This window comes from Urtica dioica, chromosome 1 (assembly GCF_054948205.1).
Source record: "Urtica dioica subsp. dioica isolate 48M chromosome 1, U.dioica_male_clone48M_v1_H2, whole genome shotgun sequence".
Taxonomy (NCBI): Eukaryota; Viridiplantae; Streptophyta; class Magnoliopsida; order Rosales; family Urticaceae; genus Urtica; species Urtica dioica.
Genome location: NC_142756.1, coordinates 23271216 through 23294815, shown reverse-complemented (window position 1 = coordinate 23294815; position 23600 = coordinate 23271216).

The following is a 23600-nucleotide window of genomic DNA, read 5'->3' as shown; positions in this document are numbered from 1 at the left end:
ATTATCGTTTAGTTTATAACACCTTTGGATTTTATAAAAAGTCTTAATAAAACTTAAATCCTAAACCAAAGACTAATCATAAACTTGTTTCAACTTATATAGGCAATATGTCTCTCAAACATCTCTCAATCTTTCTTTCCTCGAACAAACTCGAAAACGAAAACTACATAGACTCGAAACGTAACCTCGACATAATACCTACCGTTAACAAGCACAAATGGGTACTCACCACCCCATGTCCTCCTCTGACGAATGATGATTCAACTCAAGAGGACAATGACGCCTTAGCGGCCTGGCTTCGATCCGATGAGATTGTGAGGTGCTATATCTTGGCATCTATGAACAATATGCTGAAAAAGCAACATCGTGACATCGAGACTGCCGCTGACATGCTCTACGATCTCCTTGAGATGTATGGAGGGCAAAGGCGTCAAACAAGGCTACAAGCAGTCCGACATTTTATGAACTGTCGCATGAAGGCTGGGACTCCTGTTAGAGACTTTATGATACTGATCATTAGTTATCTAAATAAAATGGAAATCCTAGGATCTGAGATTGATGGGAAGAATGTCATAGATATGATCTTAGAAACTCTCCCCGCATCTCTTGATACCTTCAAGATGAACTACTCCATTAACAAGCTAGAGTACACTGTTACCAAGCTTATGGAGGAACTTCACACTGCTGTAGGTCTCACTAAGAGAAAGAGGAATCAAGGAGAGGCACATGCTACTGAGCAAAAAGCCTCAGCCTCTGGAACTAAGAACAGACCTTACAAGGCCGATAAAAAGAACTGTCCCGCCTATCTCAAAGCAAAGGAACATAGTATTGTACTAGTTACCGAAGCATGCTTAGTAGCTGATAATGTATCATCGTGGATTATTGACTCCGCTGCTACTAACCATATTTGTTGTTCCTTGAATGGTTTCAAGAAAACCAAAAGCTTAGAGGAAGGCGAGTTCTGTTTCAAATGGGGTGATGGGAGCCTGGTGTCTGCAAAGGCTGTGGGATCCGTGACGCTGTCTTTTGAAGACCGCACTTTAAACTTGAATAATGTATATTTTGTTCCTACCTTTGGGAAGAACTTAATATCCGTTGCTCGTCTTATCGAGCAAGATTATTGTTTAAAGTTCATAAAGAATGGAATTCGTATTTCGTTTCCTGATAATTCTTTAGTCACTGATGCATGTATGAAGAATGCTCTTTTCTACATCTGTCCCACTAAACCTTCTCTTTTAGACACCGAAATAGATAACGATCTAATTAGGGAGCCAAAGAGGATCAAACTTTCTGAATCCTCCGATCTAACAAAATCAACATACCTCTGGCACTTAAGACTTGGTCATTTCAGTCTAGATAGGATTAAGAGACTTGTGAGGGATGGTCCACTCCAAGCCTCTGCAATAGGCTCACTACCTACTTGTGAATCCTGTATAGAAGGAAAAATGACTAAGCGACCTTTCTCCGATAAGGGTCGAAGAGCCACTGAGTTGCTGGAACTAATACATTCTGATGTATGTGGTCCGCTCAACCAACAGGCACGTGGAGGATACAAATACTTCGTTACCTTCACTGATGATTACTCAAGATATGGGTTTGTCTATTTGCTTAAACACAAATCCGAGACCTTTAACGTATTTAAGGTCTTTAGGGCTTTAGTGGAAAAGCAAATTGGCAAAGTGATCAAAACCCTTCGATCTGATCGAGGTGGTGAGTATATGTCTGGAGAGTTCGATGACTTTCTTAAAGAAGAAGGTATCGCTTCTCAGCTTACCGCACCTGGCACACCTCAACAAAACGGAGTGTCAGAGAGAAGAAACCGAACTCTTATGGAGATGGTTAGATCAATGATGAGTTACTCATCACTCCCGCTTTCCTTTTGGGGATATGCCCTCGAAACAGCCGCTTACATTCTGAACCAAGTTCCGTCTAAAACGGTTCCTGGTACTCCTTATGAACGATGGACTGGCCGTAAAATGAATCTTGGCCGCATCCGAATTTGGGGTTGCCCTGCACACGTGCTGAGGCAAAAGACTAGCAAGTTGGCTAGTAAGTCAGAATTGTGCCTGTTTGTAGGATATCCGAAGGAAACCAAAGGTTTCATTTTCTATAGTCCCGAGGACGATAAGACTTTCGTTAGCACGAATGCTCGTTTCCTTGAGGAGGACTTCATGAAGGATGCGAAACCTAGAAGCAAAATTGTGCTTGAAGAAAAGTTGGGTGAGGAAGCTTCTACCTCATCTGTAAGAACTGTTCTTACCCCAACTGAAACATAACCTAACTCATCAGAATCTCGTCAAGTAGTACTTAGACGTAGTGGGAGGGCTACTCAAAAGCCTGACAGGTACATGTCTTATGGAGACTCTCTTGTAGCCGTCTCCGACATGGATGACCCTGTTTCCTATAGCCAAGCGATGGCTTGTTCTGAATCAAACCTTTGGCTTGACGCCATGAAAGTTGAAATGCACTCGATGTATGTCAACAAAGTCTGGAAACTTGTAGACCTTCCTGAAGGGATTAAACCCGTAGGGTGTAAATGGATATACAAGAAGAAAAGGGGTCCTGATGGGAACGTCGAGACGTTCAAAGCACGACTTGTGGCGAAGGGTTATACCCAACAAGAAGGGATTGACTATGAAGAAACCTTCTCGCCAGTCGCGATGCTTAAATCCATCCGCATACTCCTATCCATAGCTGCAACTCTCGACTATGAGATCTGGCAAATGGATGTCAAGACAGCCTTTCTGAATGGCAATCTTGACGAGCGCATTTACATGGCTCAACCAGACGGTTTCGTGGATAAAGGTCAAGAGACCAAGGTTTGTGAGTTGCTTAAATCCATTTATGGACTAAAGCAAGCATCTAGGTCATGGAATATTAGATTCGATGAAACTGTAAAGAGCTTCGGCTTTGAACAGTCAATAGATGAGCCTTGTGTTTACAAGTTAATACACGAAGGCAAAGTTGTGTTTCTGGTACTATATGTCGATGATATACTACTCATTGGTAATGACGTGGGTAAGTTATATGAGGTTAAGGTCTGGCTAGCAAAGCAATTCGATATGAAGGATCTAGGAGAAGCCGCGTACATTCTGGGGATCCAAATCTTTCGAGATAGGAAAAACCGGACACTGTCGCTCTCTCAAGCATCTTATATTGATAAGGTGATTGATCGCTTCTCGATGCAAGACTGCAAGAGGGGTCAAACACCCTTTAGGCATGGAGTTTCACTCTCTAAGGACCAGTCTCCCAAGACTGCACAAGAGATTGAAGAAATGAGGAAAATTCCTTACGCCTCTGCCGTAGGAAGCCTCATGTATGCTATGCTTTGCACTAGACCTGATATATGTTTCGCCGTTGGCGTAGTTAGCCGTTTCCAATCCAACCCTGGACCCGAGCACTGGATTGCTGTTAAGCATGTTCTTAAGTTTCTTCGAAGAACTAGGAACTTGATGCTTACATACTCAGGTACTGACCTGACTATGACGGGATATACCGACTCCGATTTTCAAGCGGATAAGGATTCCAGGAAATCCACTTCGGGATCTGTGTTCATCCTTAATGGTGGAGCTGTTGTGTGGAGAAGTATTAAGCCATCTTGCATTGCTGACTCCACAATGGAAGCAAAATATGTGGCTGCTTGTGAAGCATCCAAAGAGGCTGTATGGCTTAGAAAGTTCGGTAAGTATTTGGAAGTTGTTCCAAACGTCGACGAGCCCATGACCCTTTATTGTGATAATAGTGGGGCTGTCGCTAACTCAAAGGAACCTAGAAGCCATAAGCGCTCTAAGCATATTGAGAGGAAATACCATTTGATTCGAGAGATCGCGCAGCGCGGAGACGTGGAGGTGAAGTAGATCTCTGGCAGATCCATTCACCAAGGCCCTAGCGAACATGGTCTTCGACCAACTTCGAGAGGGATTAGGCATGTAGGACTACTCACGTCTTCTTTGAGTCAAGTGGGAGTTTGTTGTCAATGGTGCCCACAAGAAGAGTAGTAGTGTCTGTTTATGTACATTTGATGTCATATAGTCTTACGAAGACTCTTGCTTGTAATTGCCAATTCATTCATTAATAAAGTTGAAACGTTCATTCAATCTTCCTTGTCTGAAGCTTTATGATAAAACCATAGTCTTTTAGTCCATAAAAAAACTTAACAACTTGCGAAGAGACAAATGTAGATTTGCATGAACAAACTCTTCGTAGTTTGCTTAAAACGATATATTCGCAATCTTAGGGTCAAAGGACTATTGACCTCAGTATGATTGTTAGAAGAATCTATGATGTCTGGTTATGAGGCATTGAGAGTTTGGGACTCTATAATTCTTCTAGGTATCTTCCGAAGATACTGAATTGACCAGTGCACTTCTAGAGACAATATAAGAACAAACCATTTAACCTCTTATGTCTCGAAGTCACTATGTATGAATTGCATCATGCTTACCTTAATCCTGAAATGAGACATGCCATTTCACACCTTAGTATTCTCATTTGAGAAAGTCAAAGTTCGGACTCACTATGTGATTCCGAACAAGGCCTATTGGTGAAGTACTAAGTTGTGAGTCTGTCATGAGTAACTTTGTGAAGTTCTCATAGATATGGAATTCATGTACAAGATTGCTAAAATGCAATGTATGTCACCTCATGCTTTGTTCCTTGGAGTGTGAATAAATGAACTGGCCAGTGTCCAAATTGAGTCCTGACTCTTTTGGATGAAACAATGTGACTTGTTAGCTCCTCGTCAATACATTGTTTCTAACTTATTCACAAGCGACAAAGGAGTTGAGGAAATAACAGCTAGAAGGGTAAAATGGTAATTTAGTAAATCCCGACTAGCTGATGACATTCATGAAGGGTAAACATAGATAATATTCAGTGGATCCGCTCATCATAATTAGGTCGAATTCTTGAGTAGAAAATAAATTCATTTGAACCGAGAGATTTTCAGTGTCAGCTCTTTAGTGGAGTCAGTTGGCATTAAGCTAAACTTGGAAAAGGTTTGTGAACTTTTGAGTCCAAGTGTTTAGCTAAAGCTTTGTTCATTTGGGTCCATGAGGTCACTGTCACGAATCACATCGATAGGAATAGTTAAACTGGAAGCTAAGTCAAAACAAGAACGAAAATTGTCGAAAGGGTATTTTTGTCTTTTGAGACATAAGGATGAAATGGATGTCAATAAATTTTGACAAGTTCATTTGATGACTTAATGTCACTCGGCCATAATATGATTAATTGGGCCTTGTGAATTAATTTCATTTCATAAGAATTTTATTGAAAATTCTTAATGGGCCTTTCACATGTTGTCATGAACAAATGAAGAAGCTTCTAGAAGCTCCTTCTAGATGTGAAATGGGCGCCCAAATACCCAAGGGAAAGAGAAATTATTTTGTGCATAAATGTATCAAGATACTTGCCAAAAGAAAAAGAGGAAACAAATTTCCTCTATGAGGAAAGCATAAGTTCGGCCAACACAAGGGAAAGAGAGAGACAAACTAAATGAGGAAACAAATCCAAGGCTTATTGAAGCACATGTTGGACGTGCAAAGCAAGGGAAAAAGAGGAAATAAGATTTCCTCATTAAGGCTTGGAAAATAAGAGGAAACTACTTCTTTCCAAGGCCAACCCTTCTCCTATAAATAGGACCCTCATTCCTCTCATTCTATTCATTCCACATAAGTTAGAGATTGAGAGCTTCTCTCTCTAGACCTTGTGGTGGCCGAAAATCCTCTCTCTCTCTCTCTAGTTTATTTTCGATTATTTCTTGTCTTGGCACCTAGGTCCTCACTCGACCTAGTGTTTAGCTCTGCGACTTCGAGACTCGTTCTCAAGTCGTAGTGTTTAAAAGTGCCCACTCACTGATTCCTTCTTTTCGAGTGATTTAGTGATAGAAACTTTCGTGGTTGCTCGAGGTGCCGAGGAAAGAAAGAGAGACGTGCTGCGAGGGGAGACGAGCGTTGCAACTTTCCAAAAGCTTCTACAAGGTTCAAGCTTCAAGAAAGGTTAGTAACTTTAATAGCTCATATTAGTTTTTATTTACATGTACATGCTCTTGTCTAGGTTAGTAAAAACTAGTTTTACTTAAAAAGAAAATTTTTAAAATTCCGCCGCTTAACGAAGCGTTAAACTTTTTCTTAAACCCTAGATCGATTCCAACACATACTACCGCGGCAGGTTGTACAATTGGTCGCGGCTATGTGCAGTGTTGGTCGTGGTGAAATAACATCTACACAAATAAATAACCTTACAAAATATATATCATAGAAGAAAACATGAATGTATCATAATCTGAATCTTAAAATACATATAGTTTTTTGGCGTTCAAACAAAAATAGGATTGATATCCGAACGAAGTAAATGAGAAACATCATCATCATCAAAATTTTCAATCTCTTCATAAACAAGTGGTAAGCCGGATGTGAATGGGGGTATATTAGACATGTCTTCGTCTTCATCTTCGTCAATATTTCTCGCTTTCATGTGAACTACCAATGACAAGTCTGGATTGACGGGTTCTGATACGTAAAACACTTGAATTGCTTGTGAGGCCAAAATAAATGAATCATTCTCGTAACTTGTACGCCGAAAGTCAACAATTGTAACTCCGTCTTTATCAACTTTAACATGATTGTTGTCGGCCCATTTGGACTTAAACAAAGCGATTCGCAACCCACAATAATCAAGTTCCCAAATGTCTTCAATGTAACCATAATAGTTCATGAAAGCTTTTTTTGGATTTTTATCATTTGCCGAAGAAACATGTAATGCTTCAGCAAGTAATGTGACACCACTATTTTGAACGGGATGTTTGTTGTCTCTTTCTTTGGTGTAAAAAGTAAAACCATTAATAGACCAAGCAGTGTACCTTGTAACCATTGAGGAAGGCCCGCCATATACTTTGCTCAACATTTCCGAATGTCCAGATTCTCGAAATAATCGTTTTCCAAGCCACTTCTGAAACAAACGATTGTGCTCTTCTTGTAACCATTTTTCATTTTAGCTTTTTTTGGATCATTTGCTCTTAATTCACCCAAATGAATATCCACAAACGGCGTGACTTCGGAAACGTTATGCAAAACATGGAGACTGACTTGCTCCCACTCTTTCCGATTGACGCTAGAATAAGTACCTACAAATAACCACTCATATAAATAGTTGTCCTTTCATTAATAAGTTAAATACACAAAAGAAAGTGTCACAAAAAATACCTATAGACAGAGCTTTTGATTCATGACTTGTGTTGTTTGTGTTGTCAATGGTGCCCACAAGAAGAGTAGTAGTGTCTATTTTTGTACATTTGATGTAATAAAGTCTCATGAAGACTCTTGCTTGTAATTGCCTATTCATTCATTAATAAAAAGTTGAAACGTTCATTCAATCTTCCTTGTCTGAAGCTTTGTGATAAAACCCTAGTCTTTTAGTCCATAAACAAACCTAACAACTTACAAAGAGACAAATGTAGATTTGCATGAACAAACTCTTCGTAGTTTGCTTAAAACGATATATTCGCAATCTTAGGGTCAAAGGACTATTGACCTCAGTACGATTGTTAGAAGAATCTATGATGTCTGGTTATGAGGCATTGAGAGTTGGGGACTCTATAGTTCTTCTAGGTATCTTCCGAAGGTACTGAATTGACCAGTGCACTTCTAGAGACAATATAAGAACAAACCATTTAACCTCTTATGTCTCGAAGTCACTATGTATGAATTGCATCATGCTTACCTTAATCCTGAAATGAGACATGCCATTTCACACCTTAGTATTCTCATTTGAGAAAGTCAAAGTTCGGACTCACTATGTGATTCCAAACAAGGCCTATTGGTGAAGTACTAAGTTGTGAGTCTGTCATGAGTAACTTTGTGAAGTTCTCATAGATATGGAATTCATGTACAAGATTGCTGAAATGCAATGTATGTCACCTCATGCTTTGTTCCTTGGAGTGTGAATAAATGAACTGGCCAGTGTCCAAATTGAGTCCTGACTCTTTTGGATGAAACAATGTGACTTGTTAGCTCCTTGTCAATACATTGTTTCTAACTTATTCACAAGCGACAAAGGAGTTGAGGAAATAACAGCTAGAAGGGTAAAATGGTAATTTAGTAAATCCCGACTAGCTGATGACATTCATGAAGGGTAAACATAGATAATATTCAGTGGATCCGCTCATCATAATTAGGTCGAATTCTTGAGTAGAAAATAAATTCATTTGAACCGAGAGATTTTCAGTGTGAGCTCTTTAGTGGAGTCAGTTGGCATTAAGCTAAACTTGGAAAAGGTTTGTGAACTTTTGAGTCCAAGTGTTTAGCTCAAGCTTTGTTCATTTGGGTCCATGAGGTCACTGTCACGAATCACATCGATAGGAATAGTTAAACTGGAAGCTAAGTCAAAACGAGAACGAAAATAGTCAAAAGGGTATTTTTGTCTTTTGAGACATATGATGAAATGAATGTCAATAAATTTTTTGACAAGTTCATTTGATGACTTAATGTCACTCGGCCATAACTTGATTATTGGGCCTCGTGAATTAATTTCATTTCATAAGAATTTTATTGAAAATTCTTAATGGGCTTTTCTCATGTTGTCATGAACAAATGAAGAAGCTTCTAGAAGCTCCTTCTAGATGAGGATAGGCGCCCAAATACCCAAGGAAAAGAGAGATTATTTTGTGCATAAATGTATCAAGATACTTGCCAAAAGAAAAAGAGGAAACAAATTTCCTCTATGAGGAAAGAAGAACTTCGGCCAAACAAGCCAAGAGAAAGTCAAAGGCAAGGCATGGAATAAAAGAGGAAACTAATCCCTTGGGGATGTGTTTGATGTAGGCGCCCATTTAGGAGATTTGGGCAATAAAAGATTGCTCAAAAAGGCTTGGAAAATAAGAGGAAACTACTTCTTTCCAAGGCCAACCCCTCTCCTATAAATAGGACCCTCATTCCTCTCATTCTATTCATTCCACACAAGTTAGAGATTGAGAGACTCTCTCTCTAGACATTGTGGCCGAAACTCCTCTCTCTCTCTCTAGTTTATTTTCGATTATTCTTGTTTTGGCACCTAGGTCCTCACTCAACCTAGTGTTTAGCTCTGCGACTTCAAGACTTGTTCTTAAGTCGTAGTGTTTAAAAGTGCCCACTCACTAATTCCTTTATTTCGAGTGATTTAGTGATAGAAACTTTCGTGGTTGCTCGAGGTGCCGAGGAAAGAAAGACATACGTGCTGCGAGGGTAGACGAGCGTTGCAAACTTTCCAAAAGCTTCTTTAAGGTTCAAGCTTCAAGAAAGGTTAGTAAACTCTTAGCTCATATTGATTTTTAATTACATGTACTTGCTTCTTTGTCTAGGTTAGTAAAAACTGTTTTTATTTGAAAAGAAATTTTTTAAAATTCCGCCGCTTCCCGAAGCGTTTAATCTTTTTCTTAAACCCTAGATCAATTCCAACAGTTTGGCAACCCAATCGCGTCTGCATTAGCTAAATACTCCGAACAAAATTCAACGGACTCCTCTGCTATATAGTTTTCCACTATGCTCCCTTCCGGCCTATTGTAGTTCTTCACATAACTCTTCAACACTTTCATGTAACGTTCGATTGGATACATCCAACGTAAAAATACAGGCCCACATAATTTCACTTCACGTACCAAGTGAACAGTTAAGTGAATCATGATGTCAAAAAACGAAGGTGGGAAAATCTTTTCTAGCATGCAAAGGGTTTTAACCAACTCCGATTGCAGTGAATCCAAGCAAATAGGATCGATAACCTTCGAGCAAATCGAGTTGAAGAATACACATATCTTGGATATTGCAAATCTCACATCGGGTGACAAAATCCCACGCAAGGCGAGAGGTAACATTTGTTGTAGAAGCACATGACAATCGTGAGTCTTCATTCCAATAAGTCTCAAATCTTTCATAGATACAAATCTCGTATAGTTTGAAGAATGACCATCGGGAACTTTGATAGACGCAAACCATTTACACAACTTCTTCTTCTCCTTCCGATCTAGAGTGTACTTTGCCGCTGGTAATTTTGTTTTTTTTCCGCACTCCTCGTCGGCATGCAAAATACTTCTTATGTTCAGCTACTTGAGATCCATTCTAGATTTTATTCCGTCTTTCGATTTATATGGATCATCAAGAAGCGTACCTATAAGGGATTCGCAAACATTTTTCTCGATATGCATAACATCAAGACAATTCCGAACGTAGTGCGTCTTCCAATACGGAAGGTCGTAGAATATCGATTTCTTCTTCCAAGGATTCTCTTGAAACGACTCTTTAGTACTAGCACGACGCTTTCACTTTCCAAGGATTTCATTTACGTTTTTTACCATCTCGTACACATCTTCACCAGACAAAATTCGAGGAGGAAACCGTTCTTCTGTGTTGCCATCAAATGCTTGTTTTAACCTTCTAAACGGGTGGTCTCTTGGTAAAACTCTTCTATGCCCGAGAAAAACAGTCTTCTTCCCATGCTTCAACCGCAGGGAAGATGTGTCTTTCATGCAAATAGGACAACCAATCGAGCATTTCACAGAATATCCTGACAAATTCCCATAGGCCAGAAAGTCGTTAATAGTCCACATTAACATTGCCCGTAAGTTGAAAGAATCTCCACGATAAGCGTCTTTGACCTTGACACCCGTCTCCCATAACATCTTCAAATCATCGACAAGCGGTGCCAAATAGACATCTATATCATTACCAGGTTGACTCGGTCCTAATATTAGAAGCGTTAACATCAAGAACTTTCTCTTCATACACAGTTTTGGAGGGAGATTGTAGTTCACCAATATAACCGGCCAAACACTGTATTTACTACTCATCATGCTAAACGGGTTCATACCATCAGTGGCTAAACCAAGATGAAGATTACGGGGATTAACACTAAAATCCTTATACTCTAAATCAAATGATTTCCATTGGGAAGCATCGGCAGGATGTCTGAGAGCACCATCATTGACACGTTTTTCGGAGTGCCAAACCATGTTCTTGGCGTGTTTGGCACTATTAAACATTCTTCGGAAGCGTGGCATAAGAGGAATGTACCATAACGACTATAGTCATTAAAAAAACAATAAAAAACATATCATTATAGACTATATATGTATTTGATAATAGAGTAGTAAATACATACCTTAACTTGAACTCCTTTGACCGCATCACGTGGCATTTTACCCTTCTTCCACCTCGACTCTTTGCAGGTCGGACATTCATCTAGATTTTCATGCTCGTGTCTGTATAGAACACAATCATTCGGGCACGCATGAAACTTCTCGTACTTCATACCTAATTTTCCCAAAGTTTTCTTTGCCTCATACATACTTAAAGGAACTTTATTGCCTTTCGGAAAGGCTTCTTTAAGCGTTTCCAATAATTTTGTAAAGCTAGTGTTTGTCCAACCACCCGACGCCTTCAAATGGAACAATGTGACTAAAAACGACAACTTCGAAAAGCTTGTACACCCTTCATATAATGGTGTCTCCGCATCCATCATCATCGACTCAAACAACTGCGGGCGGTCAACAAAATCGTCTTCCAAATCATTCATCATCCCGGGCATATCATCAACATCATCTTCCATATCATTGTCGCTATTGTTTATCGTTGAACGAAAAACCTCACCATGGTAATACCATCTTTGATAGGAGGTCATTATTCCGTAGACAAACAAATGAGTTCGAACAACATCAAGAGAAAAATGCCTATGATTTCCACATCGAACACAAGGACAACGAATAGATTTCACGTCCTCCATATTCTCTCTAACGAATTTACAAAACTCATCTACACCTCCTCGATATATCTCATTTAATCTATTCTCCCACATCCATTTTTTCATCTTCAATGATAGAAAACCCTAGATTTTAAAACAAAAACCCATTCTAATTACCATATTATACTAGAGAAGCATATTCAAAGCAAGTAGGAGATAATTACTTACAAGACTTGGATGTGTAGTTGAGAGTAGTAACCAAGGATGGCGCAGAACAGGTCGGAATTGTGTTTGGAGTGATTTTCCGAGTTAGGTTTAGAGATAAAAAAGTGAAAATTACGACAAAATTTAATTAATATGACCAGCTCGCGAACTTTTGCCGCGGCCAAAGTCATACCTGGCCGTGGCGAAATATTACACAACGGGCTAACTGGCCCGTTGTAAAAAGTAAGGAAAAAGTCTTGCCGCGGCCAAGGCTTACTTTGGCCGCGGCACGAAACTTTCGCCGCGGCCATCCATATACGTTGCCGCGGCGAAATAGTTACAGACTCTCAGGATTTCTGGTGATCAATCTTGCCGCGGCGACGCATTCTATTCGCCGCGGCGACATGAGTTAATATGATCAGCTCGCGAACTTTCGCCACGGCCAAATATATACCTGGCCGCGGCGAACTATTACACAACGGGACAACTGTCCCGTTGTAAAAATATGGAAACAATCTCGCCGCGGCTACGCATGATGTTGGCCGCGGCAAGATGAGTTCGCCGCGGCCAATACTATACGTTGCCGCGGCGAAATAGTTACAGAGTCTCGGTATTTCTGGGGTGCAATCTTGCCGCGGCGACGCCTTATGTTAGCCGCGGCAAGATGTGGTCGCCGCGGCCAACTATATACTGTGCCGCGGCGAGATTGCACAACGGGACGGTTTGTCCCGTTGTGGAATACAATTCGCCGCGGCGACGTCTGACGTTCGTCGCGGCGAAATGTCGCAGACTGGACACTTATACATTTCCCTCTCGATTTTTTTTCAAAAATTTCAGAAATTTCAGAAATTCTTTCTCTCTCTCTCTCTCTCTCTCTCTCTCTCTCTCCGACCCAAACCCACTATCTCTTTCTCCAACCCTTACCGCCGCCCCCTCCTTCTTCCTCCGCCGCCGTCGCCGCCCCCTTCTTCTTCCTCTGCCGCCGTCGCCGACATCACTCTCTCCTCTCTCTTCTTCTTCCTTTGCCGCCCTCACTCTCTCATCTCTCTTCTTCTTCCGCCGCCCTCACTCTCCCCTCACTCTTCTTATTCCTCCGCCGCCATCACTCTCTCCCCTCTCTCTTCTTCTTCCTCCGCCACTCTTCACAAACCCATCCTTCACAAACGCCAAACATTCCCACATACACAAGCCGACGTCTCCGACCACAACACACAAACTCCATTGACTCCCACGCCCCGTGCTCGTCGTCTTCACTCCGGGTAAGTGTGTTTTTTTTTATTTAATTTGTAATTTTATGTTGAAATTAGGTTAGAATTGTGTATTTGTGTCTAAATTAATGTTGGATTTGAGTTAGAATATTTGATTACCATGAGTATGAGTTGGAATTGAGTTAGAATATTAGATTGAATTTCGGTTTGAGTTTGTGTTGATTTGTTTTGAATTGAAATTGAATTTCGGTTTGAGTTTGTGTTGGAATATTAGATTGAATTTTGGTTTGAGTTTGTGTTGATTTGTTTTTTCATAGATTATGTCTACTACTAGTACCGTTAGCCATAAACGGAGATCCACCAATATCGATCGTCCCGGAAAAAGAAGAAATACTCTTATGCCCAAGGTTAATAAGTGTAAAACTCTTGGTAGGAAAATAAATGTATTATTTGATGAAAAAAATCAACCAATGAATAAGGAGGGAGATGAGTTGTCGAGTTATTTCGGCGTTTTAGCTAGAGAACACGTTCCGATTACGATGCTCGATTGGAGACTAAAAGAGCATAAACAACTAAAAGAAAGGATTTGGAATGAAATATGTGAAGCTTTTACGGTTCCTATAATATATAAGCATAATTGTCTTATGAGAGTTGGAGAAGCGGCGAGATTATTTCGACACGAGCTATACAACGATCATGTCAAAGATATCCTCAATGATCCAAGCGCCTTGACGAGGCCGGAATGCGTTTTAAAACGCTATGGAAATATCACCGAAGAGGATTGGATAAAATTCGTTGAGTATAGACGTTCCGAAGTGTTCAAAAAATCATCGGAAAATGGGAAAGAACTAGCCGGGAAGAACGTGTACAAATCTAGAACCGGTCGTAATGGATATCGCAAACTTGATCAAAAAAAGGTTAGATTTATTACATGTTTCATTTTGTTATCCTTGTTTTGTAATATAGCATTTAATTAATTAATTTGTGGATTGTTTGATATATAATATATAGTACGAGGAAACGGGTCAATGGCCTACAAAGGAGGTATTATGGGTTGAGTCGAGAATGAAGGACGAAATCAACTACAAGGATGATAAATATAAGTCAATGGGAGAAAAAATCGTAAGTTTTTTCATTTTGAAATCATCAATTAAATATTATAATCTTATTATGAATTATATGTGAAGGGAAAGTTAACTCAAGAAGTTACGGATGAGTCAATGAGAAGTGTTTTGCAAGACGCTTTGGGAACTAAGGAACATTCCGGTCGTGTTCGTGGACAATCTAAATACTCGTCAAGTTGCAATTCCGTATCTCGCCCTTCAAACTCGACCGATGAGGTAACTAAGTTACGTCGAGAAATGTGTGAGTTAAAAACTTTCATCATGAAAGCTTTAACTCAAAATGGTTTGAGCCTCAAAGATGCTAATGACGAGTTGCCGAGTGTTCTACGTCCCACAAATGAAGATGTTGAGTATGAAAACAATGTTGACGGTGAAGAGATGGCTAAAGGTGATGATGAAGAGATGGCTAAAGGTGGTGATGAAGACATACCTAAAGATGGTGATGATGACATGGGTAAAAAAGCGACGTCTTTAGGTAATTTTAAATTTTTTAATACAAGGAATAAAGTTAAATATTTTTGTACTTTTTTTAATAACATTAGTGAATTTATTAGATAAACAATCTCAACATGACGTTGCCGTGGATCTCAATGTTGGTGTCGTAGAGCGTTCGCGTGTCGATCCTCTAATTATCGACAAACCCGATAGTGTTCGAGCAAGTTGCTCAATGAATCCAACCACGCCGGTGACACCATCTTCGGATGACAGCATCGAATGCCTTCTCCTCCTTGATGATTTTGCGAATGGAGGCACGGTTCATGTAGCAAATGGGCGAGCGTACATGAAAGCCGAATCCGTTCATTTCTCATCTTTGGAGGATGTAAACGTACGAGTGAGCGTTGCGGCGGCTTTGACTAAGAAAGCTTTTTTGCCGATCCCCCCGATGAAGCCAAGACTATTGAAGAAGCCGTAGGGGGTTCGTTAAATGGCCAAAGAGATTAGTAGAAATCGAAATTGCAAAAGAGAGTCGCGGCCCGGTGGTCACACAAGCGTTGAAGGCCGGTGGTGATAGTGAACCTAGCCCCGAAGACGATAAGAAGATTTCATACAAATTGATTAATCCAAAGTTTCGATTGCTAGCACAACATGCCAACCGAATAATGTTACTGAAAGGGGATTCAATCAATGTCAAAGTTTGTGCAAGTATCGCCGTAGTGCCTATTCCGGTGACGTTTGAAGATGTTAGAGAATTCCTTAGATACGAGGAAATTGGCGCGTCGTGCATCACAGTTTACATGGGGTAAATATTTCTTTTATATGTTTTATCTTCTATCAATATATAATATTTCATTTTATTAACTAATTCAATATTTTTTTTTCGTAGTTATCTACAATCCATATTACGCAAAAATAAGCGGAGTGAAGTAATGTGTTTTGTAGAAGCGGGTTTGAGTTGCTACCTCCAAACCAACAACGATGAGGCCCATTTGTCCGAACGAGTCAAGCAAATCGGCAAAATGGTTAGAAATGTAAAACCAAGACAACTAGTTTTGATGCCGTACAATATAAATGGTCATTGGATGCTTGTTGTCTTTGATCTTTGGAAAGATCAAGCGATGTTCTTCGACCCGTTGAAGAATAAAATCCCAACCGATTTAAGAAACTTGGTAAAAAGGTAAATTAATAACATGTTATTTGACATATTTCATTTACACCAATATTTGTTTTCTAATTTTTTATTGTTGTGCGAATAAGGATTTTTTTCGGATTTCAAGCTTGAGAACCAAGGCGCTCGAGACAACGGCCAATCAACTTTAATCACTTGTGCTTCGGCTCCTAGACAAATCGGAAACACGGAATGCGGGTATTATGTCTTAAGTTATATGCGTGATATTGTTGGAGTTGGTCTAGATAAACTACAATTGAAGAAGTCATATACACCGGATAACTTAGAAAAAGTTAGAGAAGAGTGAGTATTTTACGTATAAACTTTTATAGAATGTGAATATTAGTTTGATTTTGGATGATGTAGATATTTTTTTTATCTTTTGGATGTTTTTGGATATATACTTTGTTTTGGATGTAATTGATACGTTTTGGATGTTTGGATATTTGGTTTTGGATATATTATTTCATTTTTAGGTTTTTTAATTGGAAAACTGTAAAAATAGCTCTCAGGTACAATTTGGCCGCGGCGTGTGATATGTCGTGCCGCGGCAAATTTTCCTGGGAATACAATTCGCCGCGGCGAAACATGTACCTTTCCGCGACGAATTTTTTTAAAAAAATCAACATTAACTCGCCACGGCCACGTTACGTGTTCGCCGCAGCGAGATATTCGACAACGGGACAATTGTACCGTTGTGGAATACCTCGCCGCGGCGAACACGAAACGTGGAAAAAAAAAACTTTATGTCGCCGCGGCAACGTGTATCGTTCGCCGCGGCGACAAATTCTACAACGGGACATTTGTCCCGTTGTGTAATAGTTCGCCGCGGCGAACAATACACGTTGCCGCGGCGACTGAAATAAATTTGTGGAATTTTTCCACAACGGGATAGTCCCGTTGTGAAATCATGGAAATTTTCACAACGGGACGAGTCCCGTTGTGGAATCATTAATTTTCCACAACGGGACGAGTACCGTTGTGGAATCATTCCACAGCGGAGGATTCCACAACGGTACAGAACCGTTGTGGAAGCTTTCCACAACGGTTCTGTACCGTTGTGGAATCCCCAGTTTGTAGTAGTGAAAGGAATTAGTGTGTGGGTACTTTTAAACACGACGACTCGAGAACAAGTCTCAAAGTCGAAGAGCTAAAAACTCCTAGGTCAAATGTGGACCTAGGTGCCAAAACCAAAACGAAAAGAAAACTAGAGAGAGAGAGAGGGAAGGGGCGGCAACCACAAGTTCTAAAGAGAGAAGCTCTCAATCTCTAACTTATGTGGGATGAGAAAATAATGAGAATGAGGGCTCTATTTATAGGGGAGGGATTACCTTCAGTAAGGTAGTTTTCTCTTCTATAGAATATAAAATATTCATGAGCAAAAACCTAGTTTCCCTTTCTCTATTGTGGACGTCCAAGCCTTCTTCTAGAAGACCTTGGATTTGTTTCCTCTTTTATTTGCTCCTTAGTTGGCCGCCCAAATGCATTCCTCAAATAGAAAATTTGTTTCCTCTTTTTCTTTTCCTAGCGTTGGACGTGCAAGGCTTCTAGAATGGGTTTCTAGATTTTTTTTCATTTGTTCATGACAATATAAGAAAAGCCCATTAAGAATTTTCAAGTAAAATTCCATGAAATGAAACTAATCCTCAAGGCCCAATAAACTCTTCATGGCCGAGTGTTTTAAGTTTCATTTATCATCATATGACAATGTCAAAAAATTTATTGACATTCATTTCGTCCTACGTCTAAAAAGACAAAAATACCCTTTAGACAATTTTCGTAAAACTTGTCTCGTTCTTATTTTGACTTAGCTTCTAGTTTAACTCATACTACTCGATATGATTTGTGACAGTGACCTCATGGATCCAAATGAATAAAGCTTGAGCTAAAATACTTGGACTCAAAAGTTCACAAATCTTTTCCAAGTTTAGCTTAATGTCAACTGACTCCACTAAAGAGTTGACATTGAGAATCTCTCAGTTCAAATGAATTTATTTTCTACTCAAGAATTCAACTAATTGTGATGAGTGGATCCACTAAATATTATCTATGTTTACCCTTCATGAATATCATCAGCTAGTCGGGATTTACTACATTACTATTTTACCCTTCTAGCTATAATTTTCTAAACTCCTTTGTCGCTTGTGAATAAGTTAGAAACAATGTATTGACGAGGAACTAACTAGTCACATTGTTTCATCCAAAAGAGTCAATACTCAATTTGGACACTGGCCAGTTCATTTATTCACATTTCAAGGAACAAAGCATGAGGTGATATACATTGCATTTCAGCAATCTTGTACATGAATTCCATATCTATGGGAACTTCACAAAGTTACTCATGACATCTTCACAACTTAGTACTTCACCATTAGGTCTTGATCAGATTGACATAGTTAGTCCGAACTCTGACTTTCTCAAATGAGAATACATAAGCTATGAAATAGCATGTCTCATTTCAGGATTAAGGTAAGCATGTTGCAATTCATTCGTAGTGACTTCTAGACATAAGAGGTTAAATGATGTGTTGTTATTCGGTCTCTAGAAGTGCACTGGTCAATTCAGTACCTTCAGAAGATACCTAGAAGACCTATAGAGTCTCCAACTCTCAATGTCCCATAACCTGACATCATAGATTCTCCTAACAATCGTACTGAGGTCAATAGTCCTTTCACCCTTAGATTGCGGATATATCGTTTTAAGCAAATCATGAAGAGTTTATTCATGCAAATCTACATTTGTCTCTTCATGTGTTGTTACGTTGTTTTATGGACCAAAGCCTAAGGTTTTATCATAAAGCTTCACACAAGGAGTAATGAATGAACGTTTCAACTTTTTATTAATGAATAAGCAATGATAAGCAAGAGTCTTCGTGAGACTTTATTACATCAAATGTAGAAAAGTAAAGACTACAACTCTTCTTGTGGGCACCATTGACAACAACCTCACACTTGACTCAAAGAAGATGTGTGTAGTCCTTCATACCCAATCCCTCTCGATGTTGGTCGAAGACCTTGTTCGCTATTGCCTTGGTGAATGGATCTGCCAGGTTGTCCACCGTGGAGATCTTCTTCACTTCCACGTTTCCGTGCTGCACGATCTCTCGAATCAAATGGTATTCCCTCTAGATATGTTTAGAAGGCTTATGGCTTCGAGATTCCTTTGAGTTAGCGACAACCCCACTATTGTCACAATAAAGGATCATGGGCTCGTCGAGGTTTGGAACAATTCCAAATACTTAAGGAATTTTCTAAGCCATACGGCATCTTTGGATGCTTCACAAGCAGCCACATATTCTGCTTCCATTGTGGAGTCAGCAATGCAAGGTTGCTTAATACTCTTCCACACAACAGCTCCAACATTAAGGATGAACACAGATCCCGAAGTGGATTTCCTGGAATCCTTATCCGCTTGAAAATCGGAGTCGGTATATCCCGTCATAGTCAGGTCAGTACCTGAGTATGTAAGCATCAAGTTCCTAGTTCTTCGAAGATACTTGAGAACATGCTTAACAGCAATCCAATGCTCGGGTCCAGGGTTGGATTGAGAACGGCTAACAAGCCAACTGCGAAGTAGATATCAGATCTAGTGCAAAGCATAGCATACATGAGACTTCCTATGGCTGAGGTGCAAGGAATTTTCCTCATGTCTTCTATCTCTAGTACAATCTTGGGAGACTGGTCCTTAGAGAGTGAGACTCTATGCCTAAAGGGTGTTTGCCCCTTCTTGGAGTCTTGCATCGAGAAGCGATACTTATCAATATAGGATGCTTGAGAGAGCGAAAGAGTCCGATTCTTCCTATCTCGAAAGATTTGGATCCCCAGAATGTACGCGGCTTCTCATAGATCCTTCATATCGAATTGCTTTGCCAGCCAGACCTTAACCTCAGATAACTTACCCACATCATTACCTATTAGTAATATATCATCGACATATAGTACCAGAAACACAACTTTACCTTCGTGCATTAACTTGTAAACACACGGTTCATCTATTGACTGCTCAAGCTCTTTACAGTTTCATTGAATCTAATATTCCATGACCTAGTTGCTTGGTTTAATCCATAAATGGACTTAAGCAACTCACAAACCTTGGTCTGTTGACCTTCTTTCACGAAACCGTCTTGTTTAGCCATAAAAATGCGCTCGTCAAGATTGCCATTCAGGAAGGCAGTCTTGACATCCATTTGCCAGATCTCATAGTCGAGAGCTGCAGTTATAAATAGAAGTATGTGGATGGATTTAAGCATCGCGACTGGCGAGAAGGTTTCTTCATAGTCAATCCCTTCTTGTTGGGTATAACCCTTAGCCACAAGTCGTGCTTTGAACGTCTCGACGTTCCCATCCGGATCCATTTTCTTCTTGTATATCCACTTACACCTTACAGGTTTAATCCCTTCAGGAAGGTCTACAAGTTTCCAGACTTAATCGACATACATCGAGTGCATTTCAACTTTCATGGCGTCAAGCCAAAGGTTTGATTTAGAACAAGCCATCACTTGGCTATAGGAAACAGGGTCATCCATGTCAGAGACGGCTACGAGAGTGTCTCCATAGGACATGTACTTGTCAGGCTTTTGGGTAGCCCTCCCACTACGTCGATGTACTACTTGACGAGATTATGATGAGTTAGGTTGTGTTTCAGTTGGGGTAAGAATAGTTCTTACTGATGAGGTAGAAGCTTCCTCACCGAACTTTTCTTCAAGCACAATTTTTCTTCTAGGGTTTACATCTTTCATAAAGTCCTCCTCAAGGAAGCGAGCATTCGTGCTAGGGAAAGTCTTATCGTCCTCGGGACCATAGAATGTTAAACCTTTAGTTTCCTTTGGATATCCAACAAACAGACACAATTCTGACCTACTAGCCAACTTGCTAGTCTTTTGCCTCAACACGTGTGCATGGCAACCCAAATTTTGATGCGGCCAAGATTTACTTTACGGCCAGTCCATCATTCATAAGGAGTACCAGGAACCGTTTTAGACGGAACTTGGTTCAGAATGTAAGCGGCTGTTTCGATGGCATATCCCCAAAAGGAAAGAGGGAGTGATGAGTAACTCATCATTGATCTAACCATCTCCATAAGAGTTCGGTTTCTTCTCTCTGACAGTCTTGTCATCGGCCTGACCCCGATCGCGGCAGAAAGAAGGCGAAACGACGTCGAACGCGCCCTGGCAACTTGCCCCGGCCATTGGCCGGCCCTAGGGCCAGCCTCGGTCAATGGCCAACCCAGATATCCTCGGCCATTGGCCAGCCCAAGGGCCAGCCTCGGCCAATGGCCGTGCCAAAAGTTATACCCGGCCATTGGCCGGCCCAAGGATTACCTCGGCCAATGGCCGGGCCAAATGTGTCCACTCGGCCAAGGGGTTGCTCAAAACGCCCCTTGGTCGCCTATAAATACAAGGGTCCCTCCCTTGATCCAGGTAATCCAATTTTGAGTCCCGAAACAATGCCAAACTCATAACTCGCTCGTTTCGCTCGTCTTCGACCTCTAAACATTTAAACCGTCTATATTCCACCTCAATCCTACTAATGTTGAGCATCGGAGAGGTAAACAGAGGCACCCCCTCTGTTTCCCCTTTGTAGTTCACATTCTCTTCCCGCTTTTCAGGTATTGAGAGGAGGCAAGCATCATCTACAGCTAAGGGACGACTTGGGATACCGAGTCCGACACGCTTGAGCCCGAACGCAACCACTTGGTCTGGCCTTGGGTCGAACTGTTTGGGGCTCCTAAATAGTTGTCCGAAAATGAGCGAAAACATTTTGGCGCTAGAAGGAGGGCATCTTCCGACCTTGGCAACGCTCTCCCTTCCAATCCCTTCTCTTACTGCATCTACGACTCTCGAGAGATGTCAAGTTCCCGCCGCCTCCGTAGGCACTCGAGCGACGAGCTCGAGATATGGCCTCCAAAGCCTCGCGCACCATCTAGGAGGGCAACCTCGTGACAACGAGAGCCAGCCTCGAGACTCGACGAATGACCCCGAGGCCGCGCTCCGAGAGGGCACGGCTTGAAGGCTTGCCGAGCTTCTGGACCGTCCTGGCGTCGACGGCACGCTCATCGCCGACCTCCTCGGCTACAACGCCGACCTCCTCGGCTACGACGTCGAGGATAGGTCCGCCCGAGGCGACTCCAACCCCGACTATATGGGGGAGTCGAGAAACGACGAGGCAACGCCTAGCCTCGCTCTGTCATGGTCTGGAAAGACGAATGGCGCCATGGTCGGACCGTCGCACTCGGCGCAACAATAGGCGCGGTCGCATTCCCGAGGACTCGCCCCCTCGGTTTCAAGAGGCGGCCGGACACGGCCTCTCACCAAGGAGAGAGTGGCCTTAGGGGACGATGGGGCCGACAGCCGGAGCACTCGCCGGACAGTCCGGCCGAGGGCGACCTCGCACCGATAGGCGCCGAGTGCGGACCTTAGAGAGCGCCTAACGGCGCAGAGAAACTCCCGAGGGGAGGATCTCCACCAAAGGCTCAACTCTCGGAGGGACGCACTCTCCGCCACTACTCTTGGCCGACCTCAGGCTAATGCTGGGGACCAAGCATCCAACGAGCGCCAACAGGCGACTCCCGCGGTCCCGGCGGTCAGCCCTGCTAACGGGCTCGACATGGTGACAATGATTCAGAGCCTCCAGAATCAAATCATCGAGATGAGGGAATCGGAAAGGCAAAGGCCCTATGGAGGGATCGAGGAGTCATACTCTCCCTTCGCCGCTCAAATCCTCACGCAGCCTTGCGTGGGGAATTTCAAGCTGCCGCCCATCCCTCCCTATGACGGACGAACGGACCCAAGCTTCCACATCCATCACTACGAGATGTGGATGACGATGCAGGGACAATCGGACGCCACCCTGTGTCAAGCTTTCAGCCTGACCCTCACTGGGTCAGGGTTTGAATTGTTCCGGTGTCTGAGACCGGGGAGCATCTCGTCCTTCCAAGATTTGCGAGAAGCCTTCCTTGCTCGTTTCGCCACTCTCGTGGTGCAAAAGAAGTCAAAGACCTACCTCCTGTCTATCCGAAGAATCTCACAAGGTCGAAGGGTTCGACGATAAAGACGCCATCACGGCGATCACCGAGGGAGCTCGCACGAGCGACTTCCTCAAGTCAATTGTTGGAAAGGTCCCACGGGACATGGCAGAGCTAATTTCGAGAGCCCGCACCTACATGGGGATTGAGGACTACCTCGATGGCCGAGATGGCCGGAAGTCAGGAGGGCAAAGCGGTCGCCGTCGCGACGACCAGGACGGAGATCGTCCCGACCCTCGAAAGAGGAGGAATAAGGGAGGCCAGGCCCCTAACGGTCGCTCCCTCCCCGGGCCGAGACCGTCACATGTCGACAACTTCCGAAAGTTCTCAGAATTTACCCCCCTGAACACTCCGCAAGAGCGGATCCTAGCTCTGCACCGCTACAAGGTAAGAAGCCCCGCTCCTCTCACGAAGGATCCCGCAAAGCGGGACCGAAGTAAGTTTTGCGAGTACCATCAAGACCATGGGCATCTGACGTCCGAATGTTACCAACTCAAGCGTCAGATTGAAGCCCTCATCCAAGATGGGAAGTTGAAGGAATACGTCCTTAGAACGATCGGGACGGCCGCGGCAAACGGTGAGCGCCCACGGCAAACGATCGGGACGGCCGACCCCGATCTCGACCCCACTCTTTGGCTTCTCCGGGGAGAGGGTCATGACGGAGGGCACCATCGACCTCCTGGTCACCTTCGGGACACCGGGGGGGATCGAGGTCACCCACATCGT